Below are 5,968 nucleotides of genomic sequence, written 5' to 3' on the forward strand. Positions count from 1 at the left end.
CCTTTTTAATTCCCAAATTCGGCCAACAACAATACTATTCAAACCAGTTCAAATTCTTGGTGTTTCAGTCAAACACAACTTCCTCCCAAAGGCACCGGTAAAAATAATCCCCATTTGCGCAAGCAGGGATTCAAACCTCAGACCTCATTGCCATATATGCCGCCACTTCTACTAGACCACATGCTTTCTTGTGTCATACCTTGCCAAATTTTATTTATAACCTTACTAACAAAAGATAGGGGTTTTATCCTTAAAAACCAAAATTTTTTAAAAGCTAGGACTTGAACCCATGGCTTCCCAGACACTTCTAGAGTACACAACCACTAAGCCAAACACTCAATTGTGTCACTTTCCTACACAATTAAATATTTATGTGCAGTCTCCTAACTGCACCCCTACTCAAAACCTCATACTTCTAGGCCCAAATTTGGGGCGTTGCACCTTCATTACCTTTTTAATCTTCGAATAGTCCAGACCCTAAGGTGTTTTCCAACAAGTCCTCTTCATAATTACTTCCCATAGAAACTAAGGTTTCTAATTCCTCTATTATTGAACACTCTTCCATCGAATTGGGAAACTTTATTGCTTTCAGAATGTTAAACGTTACCTTGTCATCTTGAACTCATATGGTGAGTTTGCCTTTTTGCATATCTACCAGTGTTTTTCCCGTGGCTAGGAAAGGTCTCCCTAAGATGGTCAGAACTTCTTTGTCTGTTTTAAAATCCAAATCAATAAAATTAATAGGAAAAATAAATTTGTCGACTCTTACCAAAACATCCTCGATCTTTCCTTCGGGATATGCAAATGATCGATTCGCAAGTTGAAGTGTTACAGTAGTGGGTCTTACTTCTCCTATTCCCAAAAGCTTGAAAATAGATTTGGGCATCAAGTTGATGCTTGCTCCTAAGTCACACAAAACTTTAACGCAATATGATTCACAATGTTGCAAGGTATCGTAAAGATTTTAGGATCATTTAGTTTCAAAGGTAGTTCGTTCTGTAAGAACGTACTACACTCATTCGTCAAAATGACAGTCTCATATTCACTAAGTCATATCTTCTTAGACAAGATATCCTTCATAAACTTGACGTAATTAAGCATTTATTCTAAAGCATCCACCAATGAAATGTTATTGTGTAATTGCTTTAAAACATCCAACAACTTCTTGAATTCTACCTCTTGCTTCTACTTGTTCTGCTAAAGTCTTTAAGGATATAGAACTCTAGGTTGATATGGACAACTTTTCTGAGGAGGTAAATCTGTGAAAATAGGTGTTAACTTTTTAGAATTCACTATTTAAAGTTTACCTCATCATATTTTTCAGCATCCAGATTTTCTGTTGTAGGAACTTCAACTACCGATTGACTTTCCTCTTGTCCAATTGGCTCATCTTCAACCACAACCTCTTAGGCTCCAGAGTCTTACCACTTCATAACTTTACCACTGTGCAATGTTCCTTAGCCAAATTTCTTGGGTTTTCTATGTCACTCGACAAAGCTCCTTGTGTTCTACTACAAATCTTAGTAGCTAATTGACCCATCCGGTTCTCTAATTTTTTTAGCATTTCTGCTTAACTTTGGATCAAGACGCCATTTTTCACCGTGTATGCCTTCAACAAGTTCTCCAAACTATTTGATGATTTAGTTTGAGGTGGTTTTGGGGCTTTTTGGTTAAACCCTTAGGTTTGGTTGGATCTATGCTACATTTGATTGTTGTTCGATCCATTTCCTTTATTACTCCAGAAAAAGTTCGAATGGTTCTGCCACAATGGATTGTAGAAATTGAAATGCGGTCCTTGTCCATTTCTATTTTAATACTGGTTCCTTATATAGCACATTGATTTGGGATTCGAAGGACAATTCTTGAAAGAATGACCATCCTCATAATATACATAGGAAACTACATCATATTGACTTGGTGATTGAGCTGTAAAATTATTCAAACTATTACTTGTAAACTGTTTTAATATAAAGGAAATAGAAGATACCTAAGCAGAGAATAAGGTTAGTGCATCCACTTTATGCATTTCAGCTACACATCTTCTTCAAACTGCTTGATTTATCGACCATTAGTAGTTGTTACTTGCGAACCTTTGAATGATCTCATAAGCCTCGTTATAAGACTTAGACAAAATCACACCTTTCGCTGAAGCATCCACCATTAATCTTGTATATGCATTAAGACCATTATAAAATGTCTCTAATTGGATACAATGAGGAATCCCATTTTAAGGACACTTATGAAGTAATTCCTTGAATCATTCCTAAGCCTCATATAAAGACTCATCATCCAATTGTTGGAAAATAGTTATCTCATTACGCAACTTTGCTTTCTTGCTCGATGGAAAATACTTTACCAAAAACCTTTCTGCTAATTCTTGCCATATAGATATTGAACTTGGTGGCAATGAATTCAACCATGCTCGTGCTTGATCTCGTAACAAGTATGGAAACAGTTTTAACCTAAGTGCACTTCAGTCACACTAGCTATCTTGAATGAATCACTTACCTCCATGAACAAACGAAGGTGTAAGTGTAGGTCTTCCATGGGCATACCACTGAACTAGCCCATCGTTTGGAGCATTTGAAACATCACTAGTTTCAATTCAAATTTTGGTGCCTCGGTATATAGCTTCCAAATTCCCAGATTCAACTCATTGAAGAGTGGCACAGTGTATTGTCTGATGACACAATCCCTATCATCAGCAATAAGTATTGGGTTGTTCCCATGATTAACTCATTTACCTTATCCATCGTTTTGATTTCCAAGGTCCATCTCAGCTTGTCTTTGAGCAGTCTTATGTCTTCTTTGTCTAAAAGTCCGCTTGTTTTCAGGGTCCACGGGTAATAGATCAATGATTCAATCTTTGCTCATAAAACACCTAAGAATAAATCACAAAAAAATAAAGAATAAAAATTAAATTAGTAATGTTAAAAATTAAATAAAAAAATGAAAACCAAACTATAAAAATAATTTTACAAAAAATGATTAAGGCAACAATCACCGGAAATAGTGCCAAAAACTTGTAACGAATTGTAACGTGTTTACACAAGTGTACGTAGTCGTTCAAGTAATAAGTAAAAATGAGTTATCATTTCCACTAGGATAGCATAAGTTTAAACAATTAATTGCAAAATTATAATTAACAATTTGATGTAAAAAAAAATCAATAAATTTGGATAGTGATGATTAGATTAATTAAATGCAAGAGTGACCCCTAATGCAATTTCTAATCTAAATGCAATTTACCTAAGTGTATGAATGAAGGCTTCAGCAACAAAAAATAAATATTAAATGGGCTAGGATAATTATATTAATCAAATCAACTTACTTTCATCATGCTAACATGTTCAGAATTACTTCATTGGCAACTTGATATCTTATGGGTTTGGAAACCAAATTAAGTCCTCTCAGATATTTTACTTAGTTAAATATGCATGTTACTGATCATATTAGGCTAAGGGTTTCTTAGCATTTATGCAAGGTCACAGGGACATTCACGTTTGCAACAGTTTAATTACATAAATCTAAAAACCATGCAAGATAATAGAGCTAACTAAAGATATTATGAACCTTAACATAGTCGGTTTTAATGACCTAAATTAAGCATTGCACTTTTCAATTATGCATCTACTAGTTGTTGTCTAGATAGGATCGCTCAGCTAATCTGAGTGCAACCAATCACGAATGAATGAAATGCATCATGATATTAATTGAAAACATAACTGACTAAGGCACAAAACATGTTAATATGAATTAAATAAATCTCATTAAATTAATATAATCATCCTAGCATATAGGAATTAAAACTTAATAGTTGATGTCAAAAACATAAAACACAAAGCAAACATGTTTAAATAAATGACAAGAGGAAAGAGTTTGCTCAGTTCAGCAGCCTTTCAGATCTATTCTGACTGAAGCGCTCCTCGGTTCTAATTGAAGCTTCTTTTGTTAAAGGTGTAGAAGGTAGTGGAATAAAGAGTGCTTTTGACAAAGCTTTTGAGGCTAAATTTGTGAGAGGAGAGGGACGGCTATGAAAAGGAAAAAGGGAGAAGAAATTGAGAGAAAACTAATGTGAGTGAAAGATTAATGTTGAGTGATGAGGGATGATGGAAAAGTGAGGAATGGGAAGGTATTTATAACTGAAGGTAAGGGTTTGAGTTTACTAAAAATAGTTTTACTTTCTTGCCTTTCCTCTCTCATGTGGCCGGTCATGCTTCAAGGAAAAGGGATGACTAAGTCTTCTTTATTTGAATTTGAATTTCCAGCTAAAAATAACTATAGAGTGGATGGTTTCAACAAGAAAGTTCTTGGGATGAATTCTGATTATTTTCCAACTGTAGGGACCTTCCATTAAATATCCTAAAACATATTTTATGCAGCCATCTTCTATTGTCGAAATTGGGCTTTTAATTCACCTTGTTGGATGGTTTTCTAAGTCCAATAACTTAGTTTTGTCACCCTCCTTTACTAGGTCAAGTAGTCAACCCCATGCCCAAAATTGCATGGCCTTGCCGTCCACATGGATAATTTGTGCATAGCCATCTTTTATTTATTTAAATCATGTCTCCAATAGCCTATCTACATAGTCAAAAATACATACATGAATAAATTAACATGAATTAATATAAAATAAACATGAAAATCATGTAATTAAGCATAATTTCACATACTTTCCAAATTCATGTCTAAAATGACTAATTAAGTAAAATTAACTTATTTCAATAATAATTACTTGAGATAAACATAATAATTAAATATAAAGGTGGTAAAACCATATGGAAAAATCCTCTATAATTTCGAGCTTACAAATGTCACAAGTGAATTAATTCACAAACGGATTCAAAATTAATTTATCTTGGGTCTAATCCAATGTATCATTCTACAAATGAATAGATCTATGTCTTTACTTATTCAGTCAACTGCTCTGATAGCCAAAACTAGTCATCTCTCCAATTGGAATTGTAGATGACATAATAATCCTTATTAGTATTTGAATCTAATGCTCAGTTCAATTCTTTTACAGAATTACAGACTTATTTAGATTATCTACTAAAGTAAGTTGTCTTTCTTGCAATGTAAACATTCTTACAATGTCACTTATCTTTAGTTTCAACTTAGAGAATTAATAAGCTAATATTTGATTGTCACAATTTCGCTATGCATGCAAAATGTAAAAGACAGAAATACAAAAGACATAATAGTGAAACGTGAAATTAACTTCATTTATTTATTCATCATTTTTTTAGTCATCATTCAAATAAATAGAAAATAATTACGTGTTTAGTAGAATATGGCCACATTTCCCAACAATTTCCCACTTGCCCTAGTGAAGTAAATGCGTCATGTTTCACATTCCCATTCCCATATCCTCGACGTGTTTGTTAGAACTCCTAGTTGCAAGAGTCCTAGTAAATGGATATGCAAGGTTTTCTTCAGAAGCTAATTTCATCATATCTACCTCTTGTATTAAGTGATACTTTTGATCAATGTGTTTCATCCTCTTGTGACTTCTAATTTCATTGGTACTAGCTATTACAACACTGTTATCACAATACAGTGTTATATATTTTTCCATACCAAGAATGACTTCAAGATTGATTAAGAACTTTTGAAGCCATATTGCTTCTTTCGTTTCCTCAAAATTAGCCATATGCTCAGCCTCTATAGTAAAGTTAGCAATGGAAGTTTGTTTTACACTTCTCCATACTATGGCTCCACAGCCTAGAATTAATACACTTCCTAACGTTGATTTCCTCAAATCTTTACAGGTTTGGAATTCTAAGTCTTTGTATTCAACAGGAGTAAGGTTCTCCCAAGAATACACAAGCATATAATCCATGGTTCTTTTAAGATACCTTAATATATGCTTTACAGCTTTCCAATGCTTGAAACCTGGATTCGTTTGATATCGACTAACCATTCCTACTATGAAACAAATATCTGGACATGTGCAAAAATCGCATAC

General features: G+C 33.7%; 1 pseudogene; it reads left to right on the plus strand.

Annotated features, from left to right (window-relative positions):
• The first annotated feature begins 2,224 nt into the window (after positions 1-2,224).
• Positions 2,225-2,325, plus strand: LOC128289934 (small nucleolar RNA R71; annotated as a pseudogene).
• The last annotated feature ends 3,643 nt before the right edge of the window (positions 2,326-5,968 follow it).

The sequence above is a fragment of the Gossypium arboreum genome, chromosome 2 (genome assembly GCF_025698485.1).
Source record: "Gossypium arboreum isolate Shixiya-1 chromosome 2, ASM2569848v2, whole genome shotgun sequence".
Taxonomy (NCBI): Eukaryota; Viridiplantae; Streptophyta; class Magnoliopsida; order Malvales; family Malvaceae; genus Gossypium; species Gossypium arboreum.